This window comes from Suricata suricatta, chromosome 6, assembly GCF_006229205.1.
Source record: "Suricata suricatta isolate VVHF042 chromosome 6, meerkat_22Aug2017_6uvM2_HiC, whole genome shotgun sequence".
Lineage (NCBI taxonomy): Eukaryota > Metazoa > Chordata > Mammalia > Carnivora > Herpestidae > Suricata > Suricata suricatta.
The window spans coordinates 66,255,152-66,270,911 of NC_043705.1; the positions used below are offsets into that span (position 1 = coordinate 66,255,152).

Consider the following 15,760-nt stretch of genomic DNA (forward strand, 5'->3'; position numbering starts at 1 on the left):
ATTGTATATATAAACCACATCCTCTTTATCCATCATCAGTAGATGGGCATTTAGGCTCTTTCCATAACTTAGCTATTGTTGAAAATGCCTCTATAAACATTGGGGTACATGTGCTCCTGTGCATCGGCATTCCTGTGTCCCTTGGGTAAATTCTTGCTGGGTCATAGGGTAGTTTAATTTTTAATTCATTGAGGAAGATCCACACTGTTTTCCAGAGTGGTTGCACCAGTTTGCATTCCCACCAAGAGTGCAAGAGTTCCCATTTATCCACATCCTTACCAGCATCTAGTTTCCTGATTTGTTCATTTTAGCCATTCTGACCAGTGTGACATGATATCTCAGTGTGGCTTTGATTGTGACCACAAAAATTTTAACTGTTGCATGGTCATCTTTTATAAACTGGTTCTGAAACAGAGATTCACTTAATTAGATTATGAATTTTGATGAGGTAAACTTAGAAAACTAAAAAAAATATTTAAAAAAGTTCAAAACAGGAGGAGTCCTTGGGTGGCTCAGTCAGTTGAATGTCTCACTCTTGATTTCAGCTCAGATCCTGATCCCAGCATTGTGGGATTGAGCCCTGCATTGGGCTCTGTGCTGTGTAGAGACTGCTTCAGATTCTCTATCTCTGCCCCTTCTTACTGCTTGAATGTGTATGTTCTCTCTCTAAAAAAAAAATAAATTACAAAACATGACTAATGGATTTTCAATTTCTTAATGCATATTTCATAGTATTCTTATAATTTCTCCCAATAGTAATAATGTATAGATTGCTACTGTCTTCTTTTAAAGTATAATTATTTTGTATTAATGGGGACAAAGGGCCTTATTTGTGAAATGGACAAATTAGAAGTTCTAATAAAAATGAATTTGTAAAATTTTGAAGAGTTGCAGATAGTAATATTTATACTTTTAAAGTTCAAAGACCTCTTCCAATAATTATAATAATAATATGATAATAATAAAATAGTAGTTTTAATTTTTGATTGTTATGAGAGGGGCGTGAAGCCTATAAGTTTAGTAACTTATTTAAAATATTATTTTTTTGATAAGACAATCATTATTTTAGTCCTTAGACATTACTTTTTAAATAAACAGTACTTGACAGTAACGTCTAGTGGTCTGGGAAATGTTACTCTAATCCAGTTGTTATAAAATATACAGCATGTAAGAATTACTTGGGGCAATTTTAAAAAGGCCAGAGTCTTTTTTCTACCCCCCATACATAGAAACTGAAGTCTCTGTTTGTGGAACTTTAATATGTATATGTTAACCATTGTAGGTTATCCACCAGATCTAGCACTGGTATTCAGACTAGTAATTTGTATTCAGTAGGAAACTTTTTGGTTTTTGCTAATATATAAATACCTCTCTCCATTTTTTACAAATTCCAGCTCCCTGGTATAAATCTTTGACCAATTCCCTTGGAATATTATTCTACAATAAACTTAAAATATCATTAATCACAAGTTCCTTTCACCAATTTCTCATTTCAGTCATCCCAGAGTTGTAATACTCAATGGATAATAGAACTTCAAGTTTAAGTACCATGATCATTCTACTTCAACAGAGCTTAAGGCAACTAAAGATGCATTGGAGATATGTTTAGGCTAATCCTTTGGGCTTTTCTCTAAGAAGGAAAAAATTTTATTTCTTTGAGAATTAGTTTAGAGCTTAGGAAAGAAATCTGGCTACAAATACAGATGTGAGAATCATCAATATCTGGTTGAAGTTGTAGAGAGGTAATGCTTATGAAGGATTAAAAGAGTAGTGAACCAAGAATAAAGTCTTGAGAAATCTTGGGGGAATTTCAACATTTAAGGACTGGGCAGAAGTAGAGGATACAGAAAATGAATAGCGGGGTGCCTGGGTGGCTCAGTCGGTTAAGTGTCCGGCTTCGGCTCAAGTCATGATCTCACGGTTTGTGGGTGTGAGCCCCACATCGGGCTCTGTGCTGACAGCTAGCTCAGAGCCTGGAGCCTGCTTCAGAATCTGTATCTCCTTTTCTCTCTGACCCTCCCCTGCTTGCACTGTGTCTCGCCCTGTCCCTCAAAAATAAATAAAAAACATAAAAAAATTAAAAGGAAAAAAGAAAATGAATAGAGTCAGAGGTAGAGCACCAGGGAAGAATACTATAATAGGTAGTAGAAAAGTGAATTATAAGATAACAAACCATAGACGATTATTTATATTGAAAATATGTATGCAAAAAGAATGAAAAGAAGCCTGAGATTTGGCAAATAGATTGATAGCATTAAAAGTAGTTTAGTAGAGTTGGCAGGGCAAGTAAACAGTAAAAAAAAAATCATGGCTTAAACTGACTGGGGGGAGGCGGATAAAGAGTGAAGAAAGCAAGCATTGACACTTGTTTCAAGAACTGCTGTGAAAGTTAAGACGAAAAATGAAGGTGTATCTAGAAGTTTGGAGATACTTAAGTAAATGTGGCAGTGAAGGAATTAAGATCAAATACCCTAAAGCTAGACTGCAAGAGTTTGAATTCCTGGTTCTACCATTTATGAGTAGTTTGGATACTTAGGTCATTGGTTGCCAGCCTTTATTCCTTTCTGATGTATATTGAGGCCATATATTTTCCTCTACGTATGGTTTTAGCTGCATCCTCCAAATTTTGCTCTGTCAGGTATTTTTTTTTGTTAATGTGTACATAAGTGTTTTAAAATTTCCATTGAGATTTCTTCTTTGACCCAAGATCTTTTTGGAAGTATGTTTCTTTATTTCCAAATATTTGAAGACATTTCTACTTTTTAGATGTATCTTTTTAAAATTAAAATTTTTCTCTGAGTGATATTAATGCTTCAAAATGTGTTGAGTCATGCTTTCTGGTGCAGCACACAGTCAATTTTGGTAAATGTTCCGTGTAATTTGGAAAGAATATATAGTCAGAAGTTACTGAATACATTCAAATTAGCTCAAGTTATTTGTCTTTTTGTGTTTGCTAGTGAAAAATTCTCTCACTTTTTGTCTGAAAATGTCTTAATTTTAATTGCTCTGTTGTAGGACACTTTTTGTGGTGTATAAAATTTTAGCATCTTTTGGCATATCAAATCTCCTCATTGTTTTCTGGCTTCCATCATATCTGTTGGAAAGTCAGCAGCAGATATCTTGGATACTAAAATTTTGAAAGCCTTGGCTAATCTCTAGTGTCTTTGGCCAGCTGTAATTTCAATATTTCCATATTATTTTATGGGCTTACTGGCAAGAGAATTGGTTGGTTAACTATAAGCTGCTCTATCATAAGTGGAAATGGGATCGGTTTTGTTTATTTGTTTGTTTGTTTGTTTGTTTACCCTCTTAGTTAGCATGTTTGTTGTATTCCCTACATGTGGAGGGATTGAAATGGGAGATTGGTGTAAGCAGTTTGGGAAGACAAACATGATGGAATTGACTGAACTCAAGGTTTTATACTGTAATTTCCTGAGGTTTAACAGCAACTATATGCATCTTAGAGGAGGGCAGTCTTTAGGAAAATATATGTTTCCATGTGAGAAATGATGTACTGAGAGTCTGAATAATCTTGAGAAAATGTTAAAGACAATGAAATTTTTTCATGAGAAAAATAATATGTCACAGTAAAATATTCTACCTATGAAATAAATTTATAGTTCAAAATAAACTCAATATGAAATGATTTTGATCACTTGGAGAACACAAGAAGAGAAAATTTATTTGTCTTTGGTGCTAGGAGCATTCTCCTTCAAGGTGCCAAGAAGCCTGATATTTTACACATAGAGAAAAAAATATAATGTTCACACACCATGTGGCCTTACAGTGAGAAAGCTAATGTTAAATATAGTTTATTGGCTTTAGAATTTTATAATCAACCTGTAGCCAAAGCATGATCGAAATCTGTCATGGTTTAAAATTTCATTTAAATACAAACAACATGGACAATGTTAAAGTCAAAAGTAAAAGTATAATTTTCAGAAGGAGAAAAATAAAGGGAAACTGTGAGGAAGGAAGGTACCAATACCCTCATTTTACATAGCAAGGAGTCAAAGGACACGGGGATTAAAGAAAAAGTTTATGTGCATTATTAAATTTACCAGTTACTTAATAAAAAATGAAGATATTTGTCTATGAACTATTTAAGGATAAGATGAGGAAGAGTGGAGATTTTACAAGTGTGTTCAACCCTTACATTTCATAGCAGGAAATAATTAGATATTATATGAAGTTAATAAAATAAGAATGGCATAAATGTCTTATTTGAATTAACACAGTAATCATGTGAGGAATTAAAGCCAAAAACAATTAGAAGGGGTTTATTCAGCAAGGTGGGGTGGGATGAAAAGGGGAATAAAGTAGCCAATATTTTCTTCTTCACATGCATTCTGATTATTTTATCATCTATTGCATATGTCATTTTAATGACAATTTAAAGGCTCTTATAACAATGTTATCTGAAAACACCAAACCTTTCTGATGTGATGACTTCAGTAAACAAAACTAAAAGGTAGCTCATTTTAAGAGGAAGCTTGAGCCAAAAAGGATGCCAAGATTAGAACAAGGTGGAGACTAAGGAAGGACATGGTGCTCTGTGTCTCTGACAGAAGGGCTGTATGAGGTAAGAATGAGAAACAGTGAGAGGATAAGAGACTGGTGGCAAGATAAAAGCATACACTAACTTTTAATAAACTCATTAAGATTTAACTCCTTTTAGCCTTTTAGTTGTAAGACTTTGTTTCTTTGAGATTCACAAAAGGCTCGAATTTACAAAGAATTATATTGGTTGTATTTTGAATGCACATAAGATTTTGTTATGAAAATAGGTTTTTTTCTTCTTAACATATCTCTGTTCATTCATATTGTCATCATTTTTAACCACGTGTTTTTTCTCTTTAAACTCCTTTATTCTCTGAACTTCCCTTTCTGTCTCAAGTTCATATTGTGTTCCATTGCCAAATGTATCCTAGTAAAATTCCTTATTCAGGAATTCAGAATGACTTTCTATGATATAATGCACTCAAAAGCATTACCATATGAATTGTTACTATTAAATAAATTACATGGAGACAATAGCTATAAACTGAGGATGCCTTGGGCAGCCTGGGTGGGATATATGGTTCCCCTCCCTTTTAATCTTTGACTCTGCAAGGACTAGATGTCTTTTTTCTTTTTTCAGCGGCTTTTCTCCTGGGTTAGAATTCATCCTTTTAATCTTTTCCCTCTCTTTTGAAATCCATCCTAATTTTCAAGAAAAAGAAGTCCTCCCTAAAGCTTTCCTATTTGGCTCACACCTCTCTTCTTAAAACTTTCATCTCTGTGCAACATATAGTAGTTCATTAAAGAAGTCTTATATTGCTTTCCCACTGTTTCATAAATATGATTCCTGCTTAGTAGGATCATAAAGTCCTTGACAACAAAGGTTGTTAAATTCCGTCTCTGTCAGGGCCCCCAGAAAGCAGCAGTCAGCAGCCAGTACTAAGATATTTTAAGATATTTTAATGAAGGGGCTCTTGGCAAAGGTGTGGACAAGAAACTCTATGCATGACACTGCATCCTGGGGCTCTCAACAAAGGGGTGCTGTATCGCATGGTGAGCCTGATGGACAGGTAGAGGGAGCTGCTCCCAGAATGCAAACGAAGAGGGTTGTCACACAGTAGCTGTGACTGGCACAGGAACACAGCCACTAGGAGAGAGACCAGATTACTAAGTACCCTGAACTTATTCATCTCCATACCTCCGTGATGCTATTTCCACCCCATACCCGCAACACTGTTGAGCTGCTACTTGGAGTGATCAACTGGACAGTCCTATAAACCTGATAAAACAGTGAAGTTACTGATACCTCACAGCTACGAAGTGAACCATCAGACGTGGGGCACAGCCATGATTCTCCCTTTACTTACCAGTTCCTTTACATCTCGAACGGGGTTTTATAAGATATTTCACATCACAAAGCAGAATATAGGACTCAGAGCTGATAATCCATAAACACGTGCTGATGGATTGTTGATCTAATATCAATTTTTGATATTTAATTTTATGATTTTAAAACATTAATTGGAAATTTAATTTTGTTAATCCATTTTCTGCAAAAACAAAAACTGATTAATTTCCTAGCTCTCACAATTAATATTTTATTACTTAATGTAAAATAAATTCACCTTTAGAGTTAGGTTTTTTATTGTTTCCTCCACTGTTTATTGGTCTATGTGGAAAAAAATAACATGCTCAGTGTTAATATACACTCTAAAGTTTACAGATCATTTTATTATATGTCACCTTTTGCATCTTTGACTCTTTCTTTGAGTTCACTACAAACAATTCTCTTTAAACATATTTTGTATTATTTTTAAGTTATTTTTTCTACCCTAGTATAATTTCTGTTGATGATAAATATGAGGTTAATGTCTTACAGATTTCACTCCCTTCTTCATTAACTCCACAGATTATTCTTGGCCTCCAGAAAATTGTGGAAACTTTTTGAAAGATGCATTTGTTTAAAGCATCTCTATACTTTTAATTCATCTTGCTTTTTCTTGTGTCACTTTTTATTTAGACATTTTAAGTTACTACCTGTGAAAGCAAACTTGCTTATAGTCTTTCAATGTCAGCCACATTTTATGAAAAAATTTTACTCACAAGGAAGGTTAAAAGGCATGAAGATTTATTCTTTTCTGCTATTTGCATCATGTACCTGAGTTTATCATGCTGCTTTATCCCAGTCTGAAGTAACAGTCTTGATATAGCTTGATGCTTGGTTCATTTTAAATAGATATTCTATTTAATAGCAATGTTGAGAAACTCCTGCCAAGTCTAATAGGCATACATGCTTTCAGGTAAATAGAGCTCATAACTTTACAGCCCAGAACAGCAGGGGTTGAGTAAACTAAATTTTTTATTAGAGTCATTTAGAAATTCTTTTAAATATTGCTCATCAGCATCTATTGATCTCAACATTTTTCATACAGCCAGAGAGGCCGGTATACATGCAAGTCTAATGTATTAGAATCTATTAGATTGTTTATGAAAATTTCCTGGTACAATGTGCTGATTTCATTCTATGATTTGTTTTAGGCTTTAGCAGTACTGAAGTAAATTCCATCTTAACTTAGACTGATGCATCTTGTTTAGTTCTAGTTACTTGGAGTTGATTGGTGTAATGAATTTCTCCCTTATTGATCCACAAGTTAATCCTTTCAAAGTCAGTACGTTTATGTGCATAATAATACAAATACATATTTCTGTTGTTTCTAGTTCAGTACATTCTTGCAGAAAGAAGTGTTTCTGCTGCTTAATGAATGAAAATCATTGTTTAGAACTAAGAATATGGTAAATGTTCTTCTTCACTGAGTTAGTGAAGAATATTAAACCAGCTTAATCTGGCATGTTTACATCCTGTGATACAAATATAAATTTTCAGATTATCATGTCTTATGTTGCTCAAAAATGTTATATTTCTACAATTTTTCATGTGAAAGATTGTGAGAATTTTTAGGGCTGTCTATGAGTTTGTGAAAATATTTGGCATGTATAAATCATACAGTGTTCTTCTTTACCCAGAAATAAAAGAAACTTTGTCCTCTTATATCCTTATGAACTGTCATAAATGACAATGTTTCAAAGAAACATATTTCAAAGAAAACACAAATACCTGCTCTACTTTATAGATGTCATTGATTATAAATAGTATTATTTAAGAAAAAAGCAAGGTATGATTAATTTTTGGTCTCTGTGAAGCTCAGACCTTCAGTCTCTTTATAACAGCACTGAGATTGAATTTAATCAAAAGGCAACATATTTAGGTCATTAAAGATCCCAAGTCATTGGCTCTGTTGTGGCATATTTGGCCCTCTCACCCATGTACTATGAAGTATGTTGAAGGTGGTAGAGCATTTAGCTTCCCACTCATCCTAAGGCCCTCTGGACCTCTTTATGAAGTTATGGGGATAAACTAGAAACAACTGCTTCAGTGTTATAAGATTTATTACACTGTATTATAATTGACATTTTCCACATCTATACATTTCAAGAAATTCTAGAATTTTCAGAGGAATTCCAATAAAGAATTTCTGTGTTTTTTCTCCACCACTTATTTCTGAATTTAGCATGGTGACCAGCACCATACAAGTACTCAGTAAGTCATTCCTTACTGAAGGCTTGTTATGAAGTGCTTACCGTAAGTGATAAATGAGAACAGTTATAGTGAATAATATACAAACATACCACTTAATATAAACTAGTTGTTGAGATGGTGAATATGCAAAAAAGGCACAGGCTCTGAATGATTAGTTCTAAATACATATGTCCTCTGTGGATCAGTCAGAGAGAGACCTCACTTTAAGCTGGAAAAGGATTCACCATCGAGGAAGAATCAGAGTAGATTGCTGAAGAGAGATTTGTGTCTACCATTAGCTCCACGTTTCTTAAGCACAAGGATATTATGATTATTTGTGTTTGTATTCCTATTGCCTACTACGCTGGTAAAAAGTGGGTGTTTCATGAATGTCTGTTGGAAACCTGTTAGATGAAGATGGCAGGATGTATTTTATAGGTCAGACCATGAGGTATACAGAGTTAGGAAATTGCATGGTCTCTTTAGGCAAGGAAGGGCTATTAGCTTGTCTACCTATAGCACAAGGCACTTGTGGCTTGAAGAATAGACCACATATGAAGAAGGTAGATTCAAGTCATGACAGGAACCTGTGGCTATGTAAGCTCAGGGAAACTCTTTCACCTCTCTGAGTTTCAGATGTTAATCCATAAAATGAGAAATAGTATGTCTAGAACAAAATTTGTTTTGAGATTTAAGGTAATATGTATGTTATGGGCTGCATGCTTGTGTTCTTTCCAAACTTTATATGATGAAATCATAAGATGGTATTAGGAGGTGATGCTTTTGGACAGTAATTTGGTTGTTAGGGTGTGGCAATAATAAAGGAAATGTCTCTCCTTAAAAGAAGAGACAGGAGAGAGTTCTCTCTCTTTCTCAGTCTCTCTGTTGATCTCTCTCTCTCTCTCTTTCTGTCTCTCTGCCAGCACCTTGATCTTAGACTTCAGATCTTCAGATATTTGAGAAATAAAATGTTTGCTGTTTAAGCCATGTAGTCTGTGGTGTTTTTGTTATAGCAGCCTGAAATAAGACAGGTTGTCACCATACCTAATTAGGTGCCAGTATGGGAAGTTTTTTTTTTAATGTTTATTTATTTATTTTGAGAGAGACAAAGAGAGAGGGGCAGAGAAAGGAGGAGTGAGAGAATCCTAAGCAGGCTCTGCGCGTCAGCACCAGCCCCAGCATGGGCCTGGAACTCATGAACTGTGAGATCATGACTTGAGCCAAAATCAAAAGTCTGAACGCTTAACTGACCCACTTACCCATGCACCTCAGTATGGGCAGTTCTTAATTAAGATATTTTTTTAAAATGCAAGATGGAAGGGGAGAAGGGATATTGAACCTAGAGGGTATTTGTTTCTAGGATAGTTTTATGGTACTTAAAAATTGTTCTACACCTCTCCTGCGGGCCCCTCCAACAACGTGTTAGCACTATCAGAAAAAAAATCCTTATGTCTTATAAGAAGTGGTGTTATTCTGGACATCATTGTGATTTTGATTCCCCAGCCTTAATTTACCATGAGACTGCAATTTTCCTAGACATCCAGGGTTTTATCAGCCAGCAGGAGTTTGGAAGTTTGGGCATGGGACTCTAGAGGTCCTCACTGAAAATATACTGGGTTGAGATAATGGTTTTCTCTTAAATTTCTGGAACATACAGTAACTCCTGGACTTTACTTGTCGAGTTCATGTGATACTCAGGAATGGCTTCAACACATTCTCTAATTATCAGATCCTTGTAGCTATATCATTTGACCATGGGTGAAATCTGCACTGCAGAGAAAGTCAATGTGCTGGATATTTTCCACATGCCCCTGCAGATTTGTGTTCCACTTGTCTCTACCCTTCTCTGTGCCATGACCTCACCTGGGCTTCCTTGACCTCTGGCTTTCAGTAGGGTTTTCCAATGGAATACCGAATGGAGTGTTGATAGGTGGAGGAGAAAATAGATGTGGTATTTGTTTCATTTGTTTTACCCCTATGAAGATCAGAACTTTTATTTTCCCCTATATGAAGGCCATGGTTCCCGTTCAGCAAATCCTTCACCCGAATTCTGGTAGCAACTCTCTTTCCTTGCTCTTTCAGGCTCAGGTGTAGAATGGCTTACTGCTTTAAGGGGACTGGGGTTCTTCATCCGCTGTATTGGTTTCCTTAACCCTGTTAAAATCTTTGTCAATTGTTCTATCATAATCATTTTGAATTGGTCAACTATTTTCTGATCCAAAGTTTGGATTCTGACCAATACCTATAATTGATTAGTATTAGTAACACTCGTAAATAATATTAATACAATATTCCTTGAGTAGTACTATTGAGTAACAGCTTGTCCTCAGTCTAGCAGGCCCATCATCAGATTTGAGACAGAGGCTTAACTCTACTTGTATATATGAAATACTGAGTTTTGCATATTTTTCTTAATACCTGTGTATTACATATTAACAAGATCTTAAAAGAGATAGCATTTAGGTTTATTTACCCTTTACTTAGAGGAGCATGTGAAAATGTTAAAAATAATTGGAGGAATGTTGGAGATCAAAATTAATTACACATTGAAATGAGCAACTAGCTGCCAGGTTTGGCATGAACAAATGTTTGTTCCAGATAAAAAGTAGATTTCTGTAGGGGTGTTAAGAAGATGTCACTCTGTGATCAGCCATTTTCACAGTTAAAAGTTTTGCCTCAAGTTTTGGCTTTTTACTAAACTTGGTTCAAATGAAAAGCTTTTTTATTTCAACTAATAGGTTTATGCTTGAAATATTACTATCTCTGTATATGTTTGCTTTATGTTTGATCTAGAAAAACAGTGAGAGATGCGTCGTTAGGGTGTTAAGAGTACATTTATTAGCGAGTAAAAGATGGAATGAGGATGTTCTTGGATATTTATATTTGTTGACAAAAGCCACATGATGTGAATTTATATTGTATTCAAGATGAAGCCATCATTAAGCACGATTAGAATTTATGTGAAAATGAGACAGATAGAAGAAATAAATTGTCGGTTTGAACAAAGTGTTAGCTTTTTCTTTGAGGAAACATATTCCAATGCTTTTGTTTGTTATTCTCATTTCAGTAAGATGTATTCTTGAGTGACAGATGATTATTTGACAAAGAAATTTTGATTTTAAACAGAATGATCTAGTACCACACTTTGAAGACGATGGTATTTAATGTTCTATTTTTAAAGTGTATATCATATTATTAAAAACATTGTAGCCTCCCTCTTATGTTTTGTCTTGGTCCATGCTGACAGCAAAAGGATAAATACAGTGCATCTAGGGTTCCTTTGGTAATACCATAAACATGACACATGTCATCCTGTGATAAATTGGCTCTGTGTCTGTTCAGTTTCAAATCAAAAGCTCTGGAGGCAGAAGTGTTAGGAAGCAGGCATAATTCTGGCGTACAGAGGCCTCAGATGCACAAAATTAGTGTGCATGGAACAGATAACAGAGAAAGAGATCCACAGTGAGAGGAAGTTTGCACAGGTTTGTGGACTTCCTGGGGTTTAGGTAGTATTGGCAGATGTTAGGTGGGGAAAAAACATCTGTAGGCATGATAATGAGCATTCTCAGAATCTGAAGTGACAACTGTATCCAGCACAAAGGCTGTCTTGTTGCCCTATTTGCATACCAATTAAATTTTAAAATAAACAAATATTGGGTTACTGAATTTGTTTGACAAATAATCTGTAAGGCTTACTCAATACAACTGGGTCAGGCATGTTGGGTGTTTGACAGATGTTGTATCTATGAAAGATTTAAGCAAAAAAAAAGTATCCAGATTGTTACCACCCACAGTTTTATAAGTAGGAATTTGAAATGGGTTAGAGATGGTTTGATACCCTGAGGCAGCCACAATGGAATGCTTTTTCTCTGTGCTCAGCTAATGCATTCAATAGGTGTTATTTTACACTTAGTTTTCAAAGTAGGAAGTTTTAAAAAATGTAGTCATAAATTTATCATTGCATTTTTGATAGCTAGTTTTTTAGATTTAAATTGTACATTATACATTATAATCTGAATTTTTTTGGTGTAAGCATAACTTTTTAAAAAACAGTTTTATGTTCGATTCACATGTACAACATAGTGATTCAACAGTTCCATTCATCACCTAGTATTTATCATGACAAGTGCACTCCTTAATCCTCATCACATACTTAACCCAAACTTCTACCCCTTTTCCCTCTGGTAACATCAGTGTATTTTCTTACAATTAAGAGTCTGAGGGCAACTAAGTGGCTCAGTCAATTAAGTGTTTGGCTCTTGGTTTGGCTCAAGTCATCATCTAATGGTTTGGTTAGTGAGTCCAAGACCCCCGTCAGGCTCCACATTCTTTCTCTCAAGATAAATAAATAAACTAAAAAAAAAAGTTTGTTGTTTGGTTTATCTTTGTTTCTTATTCTTTTTTTTCCCTCTTTGCTGTTTGTTTTGTTTCTTAAATTCCACATATGAGTAAAACCAAATGGTATTTGTCTTTGACTTATTTTACTTAGCATTATACTCTCTTGCTCCATCCACATTGTTGCAAATGGCAAGATTTCATTCTTTTTTATGGTTAAATAATATTTCATGGTGTGTATATATACATATATACACACACGATATCTTCTTTATCCATTAGGTGTTGGACACGTGGGTTGTTTCCATATCTTGGCTATTGTAAATTATGTTAGTATAAAAATGGGGGTGCATGTATCCTTTTGAATTAGTGTTTTTGTGTTCTTTGGGTAAATACCAGTAGTGCTGGATCATAAGGTGATTCTATTTTTAACTCCTTGAGGAACCTCCATACTCTTTTCCACAGTGGCTACACCAGTTTGCATTCCCACCAACACTGTAAGAGTGTTCCCCTTTCTCCATATCTTCACCAGCACCTGTTGTTCTTGTGTTGTTGATTTAGCTACTTTTGCAGGTGTGAGGTAGTATCTCATTGTAGTTTTGATTTGCATTTCCTTGATGATTAGTGATGATAAATGTCTTTTCATGTGTCTGTCAGCCATCTGGATGTCTTCTTTGGAGGAATGTCTCTTTGTGTGTTCTCCCCATTTTTTAATTGGGTTATTTGTTTCTGAGTGTGTTTTTTTGTTTTTAATGTAGTCCCATTAGTTTATTATTGTTTTTGTTTTTTTGCCTTTAGGGAACATGTCTAGAAACAAGTTGCTATAACAAATAGCAAACAAAGATGTTACTGCCTATGTTCTCTTCTAGGCTCAGGTCTCACACTTAGGTCTTTTACTCATTTTGAATTCATTTTTGTGTCGGTGGTAAGAGAGTGGTCCACTTTCATTCTTTTGGATGTTGCCGTCCAGTTTTTGCAACACCATTTGTTGAGACATCATCCTTTTCCCATTGGATATCATTTCCTGCTTTGTTGAAGGTTCATTGACCATATAATTGTGTTTTTATTTCTAGGTTTCTGTTTTGTTCTATTGATCTATGGGTTTTTGTGCCCGTATCAATATGTTTTGATTACTGTAGCTTTGTAATATAATGTGAAGTCTGGAATTGTTAGGCCTCCCCCTTTACTTTTCTTTTTCAAGATTGTTTTTGTTATGGTATACAAATTTTAGGAAGGTTTGTTCTAGTTCTGTGAAAAATGTTGTTGGTATTTTGATAGAGATTGGATTCATGTAGATTGCTTTGGGTGATACGGACATTAACAATATTTGTTCTTCTAATCTATGAGTACAGAATGTTTTTCCATTTCTGTGTGTCACCTTCAATTTCATCAGTGTTTTATAGCGTTCAGAGAACACCTCTTTTATCTCTTTGGTTAAGTTTATTCATAGGTATCTTGTACGTTTGGTGCAGTTGTAAATGAAATTGTTTTCTTAAAATCTCTTTCTGCTGTGTCATTATTGGTGTATAGAAATACAATCGATTTCTGTAGATTGATTTTGTATCCTGTGACTTTACTGAATTTATCAGTTCTGATAGTTTTTTGATGGCGTCTTTGAGTTCTTTATGTATAGTATCATGTTATTGCAAATGGTGAAAGCTTTATTTCTTCCTTACCAATTTGGATACGTTTTATTTCTTTTGATGTCTGCTGTGGTGAGGACTTGCAGTACTATGTTGAATAGAAGTAGTGAGAGTGGACATCTTTGTCCTGTTCCTGATCTTAGTAGAGAATTTCTCAGTTTTTCCCTCTTGTAGATGATTTTAGTTGTGGGTTTTCACATATGGCCTTTATTATGTTGAAGTATGTTTCCTCTAAACATACTTTCTGAGGTTTTTTTTGCCATTAATGGATGTGGAATTTGATTTTTTAAGACTTAATTTCAATCTTTATAGTCATTAGAAACGGAGAGCATGATTATATGCAATGAAGTTGTCAATATGCAATGAAGTTTTTTCTAGAAGCTTGGAAAGTTGGACAATAAATATGTATACTCCCAAATTCTGGGTATTTTTAGATCTATTCCACAATTTTTGGATTTTCAGATAAGCCTGCATTATGTTTAAAAAACATGCATTTGAAAGAAGAAATTCATTGTTTTCTGGATGTGACATATTCAATAGATCAGTAAGATTCTAATACAGAGCCAGTTTAATAAAATGAATACTTGCTAGGTACCAAGTACCTTAACCTTTTATTAGGTTAAGTCCTAGTGATATAAACATGATTAAGACATGCGCCAGGATCTTAAAAACGTTATAGTCTTGCTTGGAAAACAGACACAAACATCATTTCAGTATAATAGATATGCACAGAGGAAAAGTAACATACCATAAATCTTCTCAGAGTTTACATATGAAAATTCTTCTGCAAAGTTAGATTTCAATTCATCTTTGTTTTACACAATGGACTTTTTTTTTGAAATGTGTACAAATCAGACATGTAAACGGAATCATATATGCCTTGATTAATGCTTCAGAAGTACTATTTGCATGTTCTTTTCCTTTGGTTTATTTTCAATTGGTGTTGGATTCTCCTGTTGAAATTCTTTCTGTCTTCCTTCTAGTTTTTCTCCAAGTAGTTAATCATTTTAAACCTATAAATCCACTGGAAGTACTTGAATTTGAAGGACCCCTTAGGTGAATCATTATTTAAACTGAAAATTGCTTTATTGAGCAAAAGTTACTTTTATCTATTTCGCAAAAACAACTATCCCAAGTATTTTCTTCAGACATAATATTCAAGTAAAAAAAAAGTTACCTTTGGTGAATAGTTTCTCATCATTATACATTCAGCCAGCATTTATTGAGATGCTATCGAGTATTAGAGTAACGGACTATGTGAGGCTTTTTCTCCTCTCAAATAATTCATACTCCTATGGCAGACATACACTAAGAAGCACTGGAATACAGAGGTGTAAACGTCATAACAGCCAGTTGCTTTGCCAGCCGAGAGAATCTAACAACAATAAAGGAACAGACCAATAACCAGTGAAGAAATCGAATCTGTTATCAAAAATCTCCCAACGAATAAAAGCCCAGGGCCAGATGGCTTCCCAGGGGAATTCTACCAGACATTTAAAGCAGAGCTCATACCCATTCTTCTCAAACTATGCAGAAAAAGCATTTGACAAAATACAGCACCCTTTCCTAATAAAAACCCTTGAGAAAGTCGGAATAGAAGGAACTTACCTAAACATTATAAGAGCAGTCTATGAAAAACCCACAGCTAATATCATCCTCAATGGGGAAAAACTGAGAGCATTCCCCCTGAGATCAGGAACACGAC

General features: G+C 34.7%; 2 long non-coding RNA genes across 4 annotated transcripts in view; one reads left to right on the forward strand and one right to left on the reverse strand.

Moving 5' to 3' along the window:
• The window catches only part of LOC115294637, a 365,947-nt gene that overhangs the window by 117,415 nt on the left and 232,772 nt on the right, over positions 1–15,760 (forward strand). The window lies entirely within an intron of this gene.
• LOC115294638 lies at positions 5,441–15,428 on the reverse strand. Its single transcript, XR_003910021.1, has 2 exons — positions 15,233–15,428; positions 5,441–5,647 (listed from the first exon to the last, which is right to left on the reverse strand). It is a non-coding gene; the product is annotated as an uncharacterized LOC115294638 (long non-coding RNA).